The sequence below is a fragment of the Artemia sp. Qi Xiang Cuo genome, chromosome 9, assembly GCF_049724085.1.
Source record: "Artemia sp. Qi Xiang Cuo chromosome 9, ASM4972408v1, whole genome shotgun sequence".
In the NCBI taxonomy this organism is placed as follows: Eukaryota; Metazoa; Arthropoda; class Branchiopoda; order Anostraca; family Artemiidae; genus Artemia; species Artemia sp. Qi Xiang Cuo.
In genome coordinates, this window is record NC_142802.1 from 39213539 (window position 1) to 39231307 (window position 17769).

General features: G+C 37.1%; 1 protein-coding gene across 1 annotated transcript in view; it reads left to right on the forward strand.

Annotated features, from left to right (window-relative positions):
• Positions 1 to 2986: 2986 nt before the first annotated feature.
• Gclc (glutamate--cysteine ligase) overlaps positions 2987 to 17769 on the forward strand; it is a 104031-nt gene continuing 89248 nt past the window's right edge. The window contains exon 1 of the mRNA XM_089094537.1: positions 2987 to 3082. The gene's annotated coding sequence lies outside the window, so the exon portion shown is untranslated. The remainder of the gene's footprint in view (positions 3083 to 17769) is intronic.

A 17769-nucleotide genomic window follows, 5' to 3' on the forward strand; every position in this document is an offset into this window, starting at 1 on the left:
CTTTACGGTATGAATTCTTGTGAAAATTTTTGGAACTTTAATCACGACATGGATGCTACATATAATATTAGGCTCCTGTACCATCAATATAGTTATAGTTGTGGACACCTCTGCGTCCACAAAACTGGTAAACTGTTTTCTTCATATGACTTTATCTACTTTCTTATAGTCAAAAAGAAATTAAGTTTTTTTTTTCAAGAACTCAATTATCATTGATGATAATTGATTATGTGTTATTACTTTCATTTCACGATAACCGATTACGGTAAATTACAGACAATTCGTATTGCTATAAATGCGAAATGAACCACGATGTTAGACCCTTATGTACTGTTTAACCCTTAAACTGTTTTAAGAAAGTCAGCCAAGTTGCTGTAAGAACTTTCTGTAGAGTTTAAACACTTACAGTAAAATTGGAAAGGCCGAATTCTTATGTGAGCGGACACACTTGATGGTATAAAAATGATCGTATTGTATCGGATTAACTATGCTTCTTGACTCATAAGGTCCTTGTGTAGGCCGTGCATTGTGTTGCTACATTCAGGTTCGATCTCTGAGTCCCGTATTACCAAGATTGGGTCAAACTCGCTGCGCCACCGCAGGTCCATAAACATATTCGGAATCTTTTTTGAAGGTGTTTAAACCTTGGACTATCTTTTACTATAGTTAAACTATAGTGAACTCCAAGTGCTTGGCCTCCGTATCTGCACAAGAATGTTCGGAAATTTCAACTAGATAAAAATAGATTTTTGGATTTTCAAAAAAGATGGTCATAGGGTATTTGAAAAGGACTCCATTAAAATTCCTTTGAAAATTTTGGAATTGATACACATTTTATAAAAGGCAACAATGACACATAAAATGATCACTTGAAGATTCTTAATTTTTAAACACTTCCCTTTACTGACGAAGAAGTGAATTTTCAATGTTCAGACCTCGTACAAACTATGGTTAGGGGTCCTATTGCCGTAGTTAGGGGTCCGAACGCACTAGTATCGTTTCTGGACGTCATACGAACCCCGCTTAAAAACAGAAGAGAAATATTGGAAAAAATTGAGTTTGAATTCATGCCAACTCTTGATAAAACATCTTACAAAAATTGAATCAAATAGCTCACACACCCTACATAATTGGTTAAGAAATCCAGCCATGTATAGAGGCATAGCAGATGAAAATGCCAATATTCAGAAGAAGTTCCCTGTACCCGCAAAGTCTATTGCACCTACTTTCCCCCAATTCCCTCCATGGAATTGGTTAATCCCCATAATGAATACTGATTTCTCAAAGTGGACTAAAGATTTAACCCCCATTGCTTTTGTCCAGAAAAAATTTCCTGAACTTAATACAATTACTTATAAAAACCATTTCCAAATATTTGTTGATGGGTCCAAAATGAATGAGAATGTAGCAAGTGGTGCCTTCCTTCTTCACCTGAAAATTGCAATGGGTGAGAGATTGTATAATAATGTATATATAATGTCTGCAGAGTTAAATGCTATAATCATGGCATTAGAACACCTTATGGAAAATAAACCCTTGATTGCTAATTCAAATAATATTATAGTTTGTTCTGACTCTTTATCAAGCCTTGAGTTGCTGTCTTCAGCTCCTCAGTATAAGCTGGATATTGACACTTATCATTGTCTTAGTATTATAGGTAATCTAGCTTCAAGTGGCATAAGAACTTATATTCAGTATATTCCTAGCCACTCTGGTATAAGTGGTAATCATCAGGCTGATGAAGTAGCAAAAAATGCTATAAATATTGACCAGCCAAGTGGGAAACCAATCCCAATTAGAGATATTTTCCGATGGAGGCTATCAGATATTAATTTTAATAAGATTAATCCTATCCTTTCCCCCTTTCCCAATAAGTATCTATCTAAAATTTATCATAGAATTCGTTCTAGAACAAATGGACTAAATTTCCTTGCATTCTCTTATAAGCTTTCTAATTCAAGTGGTTCAATTCCCCTGTCCCCTCTTTGCAGGCATTGTAATATGAATAATGAAACAATTGACCATTGCCTATTTGAATGTAATATGCTGACGTCTGCAAAACATACCTTGCTTTGTAAACTGTTAAAATACTTCAATCACCACAAAATCTCACTATAAGCCAAGAGCTTAGCCAACTATACCTGCACACAGAGCACATAAATCGATATCTATCATCTTATATTTGAACTCCTTGAATCAAAAGATCTACTGAAAGATATCTGAGAATATCTAATAAATATGAGACAACCAAGACAGTAGCTCTGTAGCCCACAGAGTGAAGCAAAAAGAAGAGGGCTAAATAGTAACAACTGAATAGCCCGCCTGCTGTGAATTAGAAGAAGAAGAAAAACCTATCAGCCAAGAGCCAAGCCAACTATACCTGCACACAGAGCATAGAAATCGACATCTATCATCTGATAATTGAACTCCTAGAGTCGAAAGATATACTGAAAGATATCTGAAATTATCTAATAAATATGAGGCAATCAAGCCAGTAGCTCTGTAGCCCACAGAGTGAAGCAAAAGGAAAAGGGCTAAATATGTATTACTGACAAGCCCGCCTGCTTTTAAATAGAAGAAGAACAAGAAAAACGACCATCAAATGCTACTGGCCTTAACGGCCAAACTTATCACTGTCAAAACAACCATTCCAACAGTAATGAGCCCTCTTTGCCTCCTATGCCAAACCTACGATGAGACCATCAACCATGTCCTTTTTGGATGCCCTGTGGCAACTCTAAACCATAAAAAAGAATGGCTAACTTGATCTGCTATATTTAAGCGCCTTAAGCTAACCCCTAATATTGACCAACTGACACAAAGGAGACACTCTTCAACGGATGATGCCGAATTGTTCAAAGCTGTGTTTAACTGCCTAAATATAGGTGGTTTCATCAACGATGTATAAATTCTATTATTAAAGAATAATAGTCTAATTTCTATATTTGATTTCCCAGGACACCCCTGACATAATCAGACAATACCAAAAAGGTTAAATGGATTCATCGGAAGCCTATAATTGAAGAAGAAGAAGAAGAAGAAAAACGACATTTGCTCACATATAGAATAAAAAGACATTTATGTAAGTTTTTGTAAAATTCTACTTTTGGCTGTCCTGGAAAGGGATTAGGTTAGGAAAATGAAACTTTCAGAGATGGGTCTACAAGCCAAAGTATGTCCCAGGGAGGTATTTTGAAGTACCTACCTCCACTCCTCTCTAGATGGTCCTGAAATTCGCCTACATGACAGGACCTATTGAAATTTTGACAAAACATTTATTTTACCTTAATTTTCAGTTTCTTTTTCTCTTGGTTTAGTTCTGATAATTTAATTCCATTAAATTTTTTGTTGTTCATATAATTGAATTTACAAATAAAATAAACATACCACTAGATGCCTTTTTTATGCTCTTTTCAAATATAATAATATTTTTTTTGTTGGAAATGAATTTTACCCCCACCCCTATATATATCAATTCAGGGTATATATTTGCACATTAGGGAGGGTGGGGGTATATTTTATTTCTGATGTATATGAGAGGTAAGTTTAAAATTTTCCCCCCCCCCCCCCTAATGTGCAAATATATACCCTGAATTGGTATATAGGGGTGGGAGTAAGATTCATTCCTGACAAAATGATAGCCTAATTATATTTGGAAAGAGCATAAAAAATGGCATTGAGTGGTATGTTTACTTTATTCATAAGTCAATAATATGAATAAAAAAAAATTTACTGCAATTCCTGTTATTTGAGTAGAATTTTAAGCCATAGGCCCTATCAATTTTTTTCAAAATTTAGGAAATGTTGGCTATTTGCATATCTTTAAAACCTTATAAATTGGGATTGAGCAAAGTTGTGAAGCTAAAAACAATGTTGTTGTACTTCATTTAAGCAGAAGATTTATTTTACAAGGTTTCACTTTTATAACACAGATTTTTAAATGTCATCAAAGGTCAGGGCCCTCTAGAGGGAGAAGGAGTAGAGGTAGGTACTTCAAAAATACCTTCCTGGGACATAATTTAGCCTATAGACCCATCCCTGAAATTTTCATTTTCCTAACCTTACCCCTTCCCAAGATAGCCACAAGTATCTAAAGTAAAATTTTACCTAAGTTTTCAGTGACTAAAAATAATTCAATAATTTTTTTTCAGAGATATCATTCTTGTCTATGTCCTCTAAAGAAAATACTACTAATAAAATAATAGTGGCATCCAGTTCCCTTATTGTATACCTCTGTTAGAATCACTCTTGTTTAAACTGGTTTACCTGTAAATTGAATTGACTGTGACAAAATCAAGGTTAAATTTCTAGGTGGCACTATAATTTAGCTAGGATGAAAGTGAAAACATGATTTGATGCCTTTTTTATGCTCTTCATGGGTGCCCATAAGCTGAATTCCAGGGGGGGGGGCAAACCTTGTCTAATTGGCACTTTTAATGTGATATAATAGAAATCTCAGAACAAAAATATAAAAATAAGGCAGCATCATTCAGCCAGGGGGGCAGACACCCCCCCCCCCTTTTGGGTGCCCATGATGCTCTTTCATGATACAATAATTGCTTCTGTTGCTAATTGCATCTTGAGCCCTTAAAGGAACCCCAAAGGTATTTCATTTTTGTAACAACACAAAGAAGTCATAACCTAAGCTACAAAATACTTGATTTTCAATTCAAACTGTTTTCCTACTGTTTCAAGTTTTTCAAATCCCATTGACAAAAATAGCACTGGATTTCGCAATTCAAAACATTGCTGTCAACAATTCAGGGTATATTCCAATTCAGGGTATATATTTGCATTTTAGGGGGGTAGTAAGGTTCATGGTAAATTTGCAGTGGGCCATATAATTTAGCTAGGATGAAAGTGGAAACATCATTTGATGCTTTTTTTATGCTCTTTCATAATTCATATAAAATATCTTCAGGGCCTCTTTAAGGGCTCAAGATGTAATTTGTGGCAGAAGCAATTATTATATTATGAAAGAGTATAAAAAGGGCATCAAATGTTGTTTTCACTTTCATTGTAGCTAAATTATAGTGCCACCTAGAAATTTACCTAATTAAGAACCAGAAAATGCATAGGAAATCACCTTTATGATCTGGGTCATATATTTGCACATGAGAGGGGTGAGGTGGGATAAAGTATGTGAAAGCTGTAGTTGTAATGTATTAGCCTAGCTATAATTGTTCTGCATATGATGAAGTTTCTAATCCTTTTACATAACTAAAAGTAAGAGAAAAAGGTAGCATCTTTGAGGATCCATAATGGGCTTAAAATTTAATTTGCACAAGAAGCAATTATTATATTCAGAAAGAGTATAAAAAAGGCATCAAATGGTATGCTCACTTTCCATTCATAGGTCAGAGATACAGACTACCCAAAATTTACCAACATTTTGAGTCATTTTCAAATAGCATTTTGACCAACCATTCTCACTAATTCACAACAATGTGATGGTATAGGCCTAGACTAAGTGGTAAATTTTCTAATCAACTCACTAATGAGATAGCTAAGAAACAGACATGCCTTTGGGGTAAATGTCTAGAGTAGATGCTATTGAGTGGGAAATGTGTAAAGAAAATAGTTCTTTTTTGAAAATATGCAGAATAATTGATAGCCCAACTATATATGCAGAATATATATATAGCCCAAACTTTATATTTCTCATACATTTTGCCTTCTCTTGCTTTCTTTTAATACAAAAATACAACTTTAGCCTCTAATGTATATAAAAATGGGGTACTTTCACTTAGTGTAGAAAACATATGTTTTTGGCAGTAAAGCATAGTGGAAGGTCACATTTTTTTGCATTACAAAATAGTATATCCTGATTTGCACTCTTTGCAGTGGCTCTGCTTGCCAGTCTGTTTGCTAGTGGTCAAGTCCTTTGGCTTGAGAAAATATTGCTGGTCATATTTGTTTTTGGACTTCCTTTGTCATCTTTGGATGGTCAACCACATTTATGTTGGGGCATCACATGCACCAGGGCATATAACCCTACAGCAACTTAAGACCTGAAGCCTCTCAAGATCATCAGTTGTCTGTCCTTGAAGTCAGCACTCTGATATCTGACATGAAAAGAAGCCAGGTATTGCACCCTGTTGTGTCAAAAAGTCACCAGAAGATTCTCATATACCATTTTTGTGTGTAAAGATGAGTTTGGCATATCTCTGTCTGCATGTCTACTAAATCTACTCCACCCATATGGCATTCTTACTCATAAACATGACTGGCCTTGAAACTTCAACCCTGGATTTATTCTTGATGTTCCAGCATCTTAATATATCCTGTGACATTATTCCTGCATATGCTGAAGCCAACCAGACCATGTTATTATCTAACCATTTCACTACAATAATACTGGAATGAATATCAGTTTTGTAATCTTATGTTCCTCCCTCTCACTTCTTCATTTCATCATCTGTGAGGAGTGGGCAGCCCTTCAGGTGTGCTTTGTTTGGTGTACCAATGCAGGAGAATTCTTATATTTTGAGCAAACTCATTAGTTTCCAGCTCAAAAACTAGTTGTCAAAGTAGCCTAAAACTTGTAGTTCATTTTCTCTGGCAAGGTACTCATCAGACATATAACTGTATTGCCTCCAACTCCAAGATCTAGCTCTATGTCATCTTCAACAAGAGTGCCCTTCCCATGATAAACCTCAAAATCATGTACACAACCTTACACCAGCTCTTGTGAGCACTTTTTCTCCTCACTTTGTTATTTTTTGGTAGATATTGTCTCAAGTTTCTTTGCCCCTTAAAAGCAATCATTTTCAAGATTGAAGATGTCAAGAAACTTAGAATAGATATGACCCAGAAGATGTCAAGTTTGTGTAGCTTGTCAAATCCTTGTTTTTTATGTTTCTTAGCTTTATTATTGTTGTTGAAATGGTTAGAAGGTAGCTACCATTCCAAAATCTTAACTTCTGATTAACCATAGACACTACTAGATGGCAATCTTTACTTAACATCAATAAAAGCACTCCTATACCCTAGTATCTTGCATAAATCCTGCCAGTCTTTGGTTTATAAGGTGAGCAGAACTCTTTATTTCATAAAACTTGACTTACTTTTTGACTTATATCCCATTCAGCCTTTGTGGCTGTATTGGGGCTTCTTCTCACTAGTTGTTGAATATGGCGACAGTATTTGGATCTATCTGGTGCACGATGCAGGAGTTGGGTGGGGTTCTGGCCATTGAAGTTGTTTTACCATCTCTTACAAGGTTGGCCACAAGGTTGTGTGCCATGTACCTGTCCTTCAAACATGATTTTGGGGAGTTGATTTGATGACATTGGTTGAATATGACCAAGCCAGCAGAGTTGCTGACTTCTAATTTGGTCCATGATAGTGTATGAGCAGTGGAGGAGTTTATGGAGGTTTCCATTGGATACTTGGTTGATGTAGATGATCCCTGCTATGCAATGGAGACATTTTGTTTCAAATGCCTTTTGTCATCAGCTTTAATTGTCTGTGGTTTTAGCAAGTGTGGTTTTAGTAATAAAGCTGCATTTAGAAACAGATTAAATAGATGAGGGGATAGGAGGCAACCCTGAAGAACACCTGCTGACATCTGGAACTCTTCTGTCAATCCCTCAGGCATCTGAGCCTGGCTACAGAAGTTCAAATACATATCTTTGATCAACGTTACCATGTTTTTATGGACTCCATAATGCAGAAGTATGTGCCAAAGCCTGTTGCACCATATTAAATTGAGGGCCTGTTTAAAGTCAATAAACATCAAGAGCAATTCTTTTGCAATTTCTATCTTTTTCTCCATCAGTTGCCAGGTGGAAAATATATGATCTATAGTAGATTGATATCCTTGGAAGCTGGCCTGATATTCCTCTAAAGTGAGGTCTGTCAGGGATTTTAGTCAGTCAAGTAGGATTTTTTTTTTTAGGATCTTTGCCAGTTGGCTTGTCATGCTAATTGATTTGTAGTTATTACAATCGCCTTTTTCACCCTTATTGTAAGGGGGACAATCATGGCTTTCACCCAAGATCTGGGGAAGTGGCCTGTTTCCCAGATGCCTAATGTGACTTTATGATAGACCTCTACCAGTTCTTCTGGGCCCAACTTAATTAGCTCTGACTGTATGCCATCTGGGCCTGGAGCTTTATTTGTTTTCAGGGATTGTATAGCAGCAACTACCTCTTCTTGTAATGGTGGTGGACTTGGATCAACTGGGTACTCTGGTAGTTGAAAAGACAGTAGGATATATGGGTCAATGGTTATTCTGGGGTTCAGTTTCTGGCAAAAGTGTTCCTTTCAGTGTCCCCGCCTCTCCTCAGAATCTGTGATAAGTTGTCCATGTTTATCTAACAGGGTTGTTGCTGCTGCGGGTTTCTTTTTTGACAGTTCCTGTACTTTTTTGTACATGTAATGGCTGTCATTTTTTTTGAAGGCGTCTTTGCATTCATTGCACTTGTTGTTGACATATCGGCGCAGAGCCTGCCATATTTTTTTCTCTATTAGAACATTTTAACCTCTTGTATTCATCCTGGCTATGTTTGTCTTGTTTGTTGGCGTGAATATGTTTTTCAGCACAGATATCGATGATTTCGGGTGTGATCCATGGTTTATCAGAGCGGGACTGTACTCCTAAGATTTCATTAGCCGTTTCTCTGATGATTGAGGTGCTTTCATCAACCAGACCGTTGACTTCCTCAGTGGTTGGGATTCCCAAGAGTTGGATGCTTGACAGCTTATTTGAGATAGCAGTTTTATATTTGTTTCTTGTTTTGATGTTTTTTAGGAGATTGACATGGTATTTTGGGTAGCTTTTCTTGGGTGGTTGGGATTTTCGGAGGTACATACGGAGTTCTGACATGACTAGAACATGGTCTGAGTCAAAATCACCACCGGCCAAAGATAGTGTATTCAGCACTGACAACTTCCAACGCTTGCAGACCAGTATGAGGTCAATCATATTTGAGGTTCTGCTGTCTGGGGATCTCCATGTGACCTTTGTGCATTCTCCATGTTGAAACATTGTATTGTCAATGAAAATCATTGTGTTGGCTTGTTATCACAACATAAATCTATGAGCATTTCCCCCCTAAGGTTTTGTCTCCCATGTCCCAACTTGCCCATTATGTCTTTGAAACCTGCATTTGATTGTCTGGCAATAGTGTTAAAGTCTCCAATGATGAACAGAACATCCTTCTTTGGCACCTGGTCTATGGTGTGTTGGAGCTGGGTGTAGAAGTCTTCTGCATCTTGGTCACTCTGGGAAGAGTCAGGGGCATAAACTTGGATGATGGAAATGTTAGCAATGGAACCTTTGCAGTAATTATATGCTCTGAGAGTGGATTTATGGCAAGTAGAGATTTTTTAGCAAGTTTTGAGAGTAGAAAGCCAACATCTTGACAGTGAACACTGTTGCTTTGTCCTGAGGTGATGAGGGTGTTCCTGTTTATGGTTTCTATTCCATTTTGAGGAAGGTGGGTCTCTGATAATCCAATAATATCCCAACAGTAGCAGTCAATTTCATTTAAAATTAATTCCTTTTTTCCCGGTTTAGCAAGTGTTCGCATGTTTAACGTTCCAAGTGAAAGTGATGTCTTTGAGGTAAATATTGCTGTGTTCTTTGACTGGAGAGTCGTCAAATCAATTAAATAATCGTTGGTTGCCCCAGATGTGGTAAATAAAACATTATCATTATCATCATCAACAATAATATTATCATTTCTACTATTTATAACTCTAGATATCAGACTGTCGGTTAACCCAGATGTGGTAGCACAGGTTCTTATTCTATTTTTTGCCATTTCATATAAAAGAGAAGGAGTTTTGGGGCATTTTTTTCAGGATAGCAATATGCCATTCCTCTCTATCATTAACAGAAGCTATTGTCCATGGTTCTGGATCATCTCCCTTCACAGTTGTCCCTCTAGAAAGGGATCCTCCCGTTCGGTGTTCTGCAGCACCGAGCACTTTGACCCATTGCTGGGGGAAGGTTTGTAATCACTGGGAGGTGTCCACACACCAATGGGCCCTATACTGTGTACATCTTAGGGACCTTCCTCCTCCAACGCCTGTATTTATGATCCCTGGGCTAGGGTGTCCCAGTCTCAATTATGAACCCCCAGGAACTAGGTTCCCCCTAGGTCTGCGCCTCCTATGAAGGTATCCTACATATCTGTAGGACGTTCCCCTATCCATCACCAGGGGACGCGCTGAGTGGCCGGAGGGAGGCCCCCTACTAAGAATATGACTCAGTAGGACCCAGAAGCAAGTATTAATGCCTTTAGCCTATATCTTGCCTTACTCTGATTTCTGAACTGCCAGCCCCCAAAATGCAAAAAGAAGAATTGAAAGTAATAAAAGATAAAAATGAATCCTATAGGATAAATAATAACAAAAAAAAGTTTTACAACTGTAAGCAAGGAGCAGTATTAAAACTTAAAAAGTCAGAAACTACTCTGTATATGATGGAGGTGGCCCTCTACTCACTGCCTTGGTTGTTACACTAAAGCATTTTAGTGCTTTCAAAAAACTTGTTTTTCCAATTCAACAATCCTTATGTTTAGTTATGTGTTTCATATTTTGAGCATCAGTCATCCAATGTTGTATTATTACAACACGAGGAAATGTTTCTTGCTACTGATCCAAATTCTTGCACACTGTGAATTTCAACTAAGTAATTATAAATGACATTTATTTCATACACATCTGACATGCAAGGAATCTTCCAACTCTTTGTTTTATTTCCAGTTTCTAGCTTAAAAATTACCAACCTTTTCACTTTTTTTTATCCCTTGGTATGGTGACTCACTGTTTTGGCCACATATCACAAAGAAGCTCCCCAAAGGTATCAATTGACTCCCATCTTTTAGGCTATATTTTTTTTTTATTGCAAAATGGTAATCTAAGGTCAAATAGTACTGTGTTGTTTTTCCACAGCAATTGCCTCTGTAGGGTCAATGTATTCCCTTCTCAATAGCCCCTATTGTAGACCTTTACCACCTTTAGAATCAGAATTTCATCCTGGATCCAAGCATAACCTTTATTTGTGTTAGAGATGAACTTACCCCCCCCCCCTCCGCTCCTCAAGTGTGCAAATATATACAATGAATTTTTTGTATGCAATGAATTTTCCATTATTATGAAAAATTGTTAAATCATTGAAAGGACAGTGACCCTCTGAGAATTCAGTGCATACATACAACTCAGACTATGTGTTTGCACATTAGGGGGGGGGGGATAAACCATTTCCAGTACAAATGGGTGTTATGTTTTGATTCAATAGAAAATTCTGATTCAGAAAGTATATATTTTTTTATTATTACATTTTTTTTTTTTTTTTTTTTTTTTTTTTTGAGCTACTCAAAAAATTCACTAACCAGGCTTAGAATAAAATCCCTGTCAATGAAGAGATGTGACCATGCAAGCAACACATAACAGTGTGGGAATAAACTATGTTACTTAGAGCTATACCTGGCCTCATGAGGGGAGATGCAATGCAACTATCATAGTAGCAACCATTTGGTTATATTTCAGAAGAAGCCTCAAATAATGTTTTTCTCCACTGTTTAACTTAGCTAGAATTGTTGTATTTCTTTGTTTACAGGTATTTCTATTCTTAACCTGTCAACAGTATCATGCTAATACAAAAGGAATGAGATCAGTTAGATAAATAGGCTATATTATTTGAAAATGTGAATAAAAATAGAAGGGAACATGAAAATCTGATCAGTCAAAATTGTCTACATATAGTAAAGCAAGAATGTCAATATTACAGTGTTTTGTTGAATTTTTGTATATAGTCCAGGGCTATATCTGGCTCTCCAGCTAGGTGGAGGGGTGCATTGTCACAGCAACAACCATTATGGTTAGAAAAGGTGTTTGTAGGGGAATTGAATGGCACTATTCTTTTGTTGTTATGTTTCTGTCAGAAGAGGGGTATACTGTGCTCATACCTCTTCTTTTGCACATAACAATGAAATAGTCAAGCAAAAAAGGTACTGGCCGTTAATAGGCATGACTCCAAACTTATGTAAAATTGTTGGATCTTGCTGATAAAACACAAACCTTGATGCAAATTGTACGTAAACCAATCTCTAGCCTACAGTAATAAAATATTTATTCCTTTCTATTTGCTGTTCAACACTTCAACTGTTTTTGTAGTAGGACTATACAGATATAGCATAATACTACTTTCTTATCCATGGTTGGTTCAAAATATTAATTTGAACAAAATCACAAAACTTTTTTATACAGCCCAAGTCTATATCAAGAGATTAAGGAGGGAAGACTGGGATGCAACTGTCATTTTCATGCCAAAATAAACCCAATTAAGGAATAAACAACGACAAAAGCAGCTAACTTCTTCTTTAGCCTAAGACTTACCTCAGACCTTAGATCTTCCTGTGCCTCCAGAGGCACCCAGGGCATCAACAAAGAGACACCAGTCGTCCCTCAAATGGGCTGCTGCCATAACGTCTACCTAATGGGGTTGTATGGACGTATTTGTATTGAGAAGATCCCTCTGGTATGTTTGGCGTAGTGTGTTCTTTGGTCTCCCCTTTGCTGCATTCCCATTGGTTGCCCCTGGAGGATGGACTTTGGTGTTTTGTTGTCTTCCATTTTTACAACAAGTCCCAAGTACTTCCATCTTTGGGTCCTGATCATGTTGATGACTAGAGGTTGCCCAGTAATTTGATATATTGTCTGGTTCAAGACATGTTGTGTCCAATTGATATTGAGGATTCTTTGCAGACAATTGTTCTCAAAGGCTTGGAGTCTCTTCTCTTGCTGCTGATTTAACTTCCAGCAGTCGCTTCCATACAACATAACTGGGAGGACATTACTGTTGAAAACTGAAGGTTTTAACCAGTTTGTGAACTTCTGTGAGCAACAAATCTGTTTAAGCCTGGTAAATGAGCCACTAGCCTGTTCAATACAAGAACAGTTCTCTTTTTCTGTTGCCCCTGTGTTCTCTACTGTGCTTCCCAGATGTTTAAACTGAACAACCTGTTCTACATCCTTGTTACCGCACTTTACATTGAGGGGGGATCCTATGACAGCCATACTTTTAGTTTTTGATGCATTTATCCTGAGGCCAAACCAAACTGCAGTTTCTCTCACAACATCCCAAAACTGTTGGAGTTTCTGTTTTTCTGATTTGAGGAGATTAATGTCATCTGCAAAATCTGTATCAGCAATCCTCTTTTCGTTTCTGATTGGGACTCCATAGTTTGTACATCCATGGAGGATGTAACCTATCATCAGTATGAAGAGAAAAGGGGACAGGACACATCCTTTCTTTACTCCAGAAATGATCCTGAAATATCGCGATTGGCCTTCACTCATCTGTACACAACACTCTGTGCTCTCGTACAGGGCCATAATTAGTCTTACGAGTTTGTCAGGGACACCATAGTACTTGATGATTTTCCAGAGTGTTTTTTGATGGGCAGAATCAAATGCTTTCTTAAAGTCTATGGAAATTAGGCATAGCTTCTGTCTCCACTCATCTGTCTCTTCTAACATCATTTGTAATGCAAAAATGAGATCCGCACTGGAGTGGTTTGGGCAGAAACCATGTTGTTTGTCGCTTAAATGCATGTTGATCCTTGGCTGGATACAATGCAGAAGTATGAGGGCAAGGAGCTTTCCCGGAATATAGAGCAAACTGATTCTTTGCCAGTTGTTGCACAGCGTGACATCACCTTTTTTGAATAGTTTCACAAGGGTACTGCGCATCCACTCTTTCAGGACAAGCTCAGCAACCCATATTGTGCTAAACGGTAGAATCCAGGTTTTGACACAGGATCTAACAGACGTTTTTAGCATTTCAGCAGAAATTCTATTGTTTCCTGGAGTTCTTCAGCTTCTTTGATGCTGAAATTATCTCAGTTTCTATAGGAGGATTGGTGTTGATTTCAAGAATAAGCAAAGGAGTCTTTAGTATATTGGGGAGATTGATCAGTTTGGACGATTTAAGACACTTTCGAAGTGGTTGACCCAGAGTTCTTCTATCTCTTTCTCTTCTGTGACTATTCTTCTGTTTTTGTCCTTGACAGGGTCATCAATTTTTTGCCACTTGCTGATCATCTCATTAGTGATCCTGTAGACTGTCTTGGAATCTCCTTTTTTTTGGCTGCCGTCTCTGCTTCTGCTGGCTTGTGCTCCAGGAAAGTCCTTTTGTAAGAACTTCCACTTTTCTTTACGAGCTTGTCCTTATCCCTATGCACCAGCAGCTTCATCACTGCATCGTTCTGGAACCCTGATGAAACTAAATGCTGTTTCAGTGTTTTTCTTTCATGGATCAAGTTCTAAGTTTTATCAGAGATCAACCAGTCTCTGTGTCTTTTTATGTCCAATTACTTCCTTTGCAACATTATTGAAAGTGTTTCTTATGCTACTCCGTATACTGTCCACGTCTCCCTCTCCTTCACCAAGATGTCTAAGAGCCTCAAACCTGTTGTGGATACCCAAAAAGAACTTCCTCCTGACTTCCGGTTCAGCGAGCTTATCAGTGTCATATAGGGGCATGAAGGGATCTGTCTTCTTTTTTGGGATCTTCAGTTTGAGTACACTCTTAGCAATACAGAGACTGTGGTCTGAGCCAGCGCCAGCTCCTCTGAGTGTCCTTACGTTTCGGAAACTAGATTACCTTTTCCTATTTATAAGAAAGTGGTTGATCTGATTTCTTGTTGTGCCGTCAGAGGAGGTCCAAGTATGCTTGTGGATATTTTTGTTACTAAACTGTGTTCCACCAATCATGAGATCATTTGTGGAAGTGAAATCTATAAGTAGGGCTCCAGTTTAATTTTGGTTGTCAAATCCATGTGGGCCAAGTAATGCTGGGCAGTAGGATCTATTGTTGCCTACTTTGGCGTTGAAGTCTTTGGTAAATATAACCATGTCATGACGCAGCATATCCTTGGAGACTGAGTTTAGAGTGTCATAGAAACACTCTTTGTCACTTTGATGTGGTGTCCCTGGAACCTCGCAGACATTACTCTATCATTGACAGGAGTCCAGCTGATGAGGGATCTCATTATCAAGTGTTTTTTTTTGCCAAAACTGGTCCATCTCACTTCTGCAGTGCTACTATATCAAGATTATTGGCAGCTACTTCTTGGAGGACCTGCTCGGTTTTGGTAAGCTGCCACATTGTCCTTAGATTCCAAAACTAAATCTAAGAGGTTGTGTGGTGTTCATAAAATCAGTCCGGGGCTGATTCCTTGCTGTCGTCATCTGAAGGTTTTTATTCTTCATTCATGTTTGACTTGCTAATTGGTTTTGACGGGAGAGGGACGTAAATTCTCTGCCTAACCGTCCTCCTTTTTCCAGGTTTGGTACTGGCTGCACTTTTGTACAGGCAGAGCCTAAGAACTACAAAAATTATTTATGGTATCCTTGAGTTTCAGAATTTAAGTCCATTCCCTAAAACAACTTGACAGGCAGAGCCTTGCGAAGTTGCAAAATTTTACATTTTGCAACATGTTGGTAGGCTGGGACGATTCCAGTGGCTCGACAGAGAAAGAAATTGTTGGGAAATATTGTTGTTGTTTTTCAAAATACCAGAAGCAGCTGAAATATTTTGCTAACACATGAGCCCATGGAATTGCAAGGTAGTACCAAGCCTATTTAGAATTAGACCTATTTCTCTTATTCTCAAAACCCCTATTACAAATAATTTAGCCAAGGGTATGAAGTAAGAAAACTGAAAGAGAAAGAAACAATTTGTGATGTTAGATTCCAAAATGTTGCTGCTTTGTGACATTAGGTTTATTTTAAGACTTCATCGAATAAAAACTTTAAAAGAAAAGAAGACAGGAAACCCAGTGAACTGGGTTATATTGCTACTCTGAAAGAAAATCGTATAATCCATACACACATCAGAATGAATTCATGAGCCCAAGAATGTTTGCTTGGAAACTAAACCAGCTTGTCAAGAGTGAAAAAACTTTACGGGTTATCAAGTTTCTCAGTGATCTAGAAATTGCAATTTGAATTAGTGCAATGCTGCATTTGAACTTAAAAGGATACTTGGTACACCGCTTTATTTTTTGTATCATCAGTTCATGAAAATATTTCGAGAACAAAGGAAAAGATCCAGAACTAGAATAAAGCTTGTGTGTGAAGTTTGTTTCATAAGAGGAAAGGTATTACGAATTTTACTCTGATTATCAAGCCTCCCACATTCAAAAGTATCATAGTGAGGAACTGGAAAATGGTACCAAAGTGAAGATTAGGCCCAAGATTTTGCAAAATACCTCTCTATTTGATATACAAAATGGCTCTTACCAGGAAGCTCAAATAGAACTGCAGAAGAACCTGTCATGAGCGAATTTATCTTGAACAGCAACATAGTTAAGTACAATTTAAGTCAACTAAAAGTTTAGAATCTATCTTCAGTGGTGCCTCTTGTTTTAGTACTTTGCAGTCACAGCCGCCTCACGTCTCACATTCTGAGATTGATAAAAGATGTTTCTTACAAAAGTTAAGCAGATGTCCTGGTTGTAATCACACAATTTGATAGAATAGACTCCAAAAGTCCAGGCCAAATCTTATTTTTAAATAAAGTCCCATTCGTTTTTTTTTTCAGATAAGATACAGTTAGCATTTGCAAAAGACCAGGCTGTCCAATGCTAAAATGTAAACTATACTAAATAGTACAAACTGTAACAATAACCCAGGTATTAAACTGTCTAAAACCTCATTTGATTGCTTTAGTACATCCACATTGGATTCAAAAAGGGAAAACAATGGGGTTTTTTCGTCTCTACGAACAGTAGAGAGTTCTTTCTAGACTTTATGGGCAGGCCTGCTTTTAGGAAGAATCCTGAGCAATTAAAAAGAAATTTTAGGTTTGAAAAAAATATTAAAATTAAGTTTGTAGTATGGTTTTAACTGTAAACAAGTTGTGTCATTTTTTAGGTTTTTGCATGCATCGTGTTTAAAATCAATATGACTATGGTATATTTCTGGTATATTTACAATCTTCAACTTTTCTCCAGATTATAGTGAATACTTATATGATAGCTGGCACCAACAGAAAGTTAAGTATCAAAATTCAAAGATCAAGGTTTACCACAAAGAAGTTACTAGCTAGTTGAAATATAGAATTGAGTGGAAATTTGATCAAAGAGGGTCAGTTTGTCAAAGCAGTGATAATCTTTAAAAAGATTGATCGAAATACTCAATAATTTGTAATTGATAAACAAGGAAATGATAAGATTAGAATAATTTTTACAAATCTTTCCTTAATTTTTTATTAGCCTATATAAGATAAAAAAAGAGATATTTTGAAAGGTAGTTTACGCGTCGTTTTAATATGCAAACTCTTTGTATTTTTACCTAGTTTGATTTTGTTTTTGTAAGTTAGAGGACAGTCCTGGTCAGTGGTCTTCCCTACAGGATTGGAGTATTGGGGCCGTGTGAGTTTTAGAGATATTGGATTATACGTAAATACATGTATCATGTAGTGGTGTTAGTGTTACTATACTGCAGAGCTCTCTACACGTTTGAGCTTGCTCTCCGCTTTTGGGGTCCTTACTCTCTTTTCTTTTGAGGTATGCTTTAAAATTGAACTGAACTAGTGTACCAAATTGCCTGCAAGAAACTAAGAACAATATAGTTTTAAAATTATCTTTCAAGTTTCATAGGCTATGGATAGGTTTTCTTATAAAAGTTTGCGAATATGTTCCCAGATTTTCAATTTTTCGAATGCATGAAATAAAAACAGACAAATGACTGTGGTATAATCAAAGCAATGTTTCACATACCTCTTGGGTAATTTTGTCCTGGTCCCTT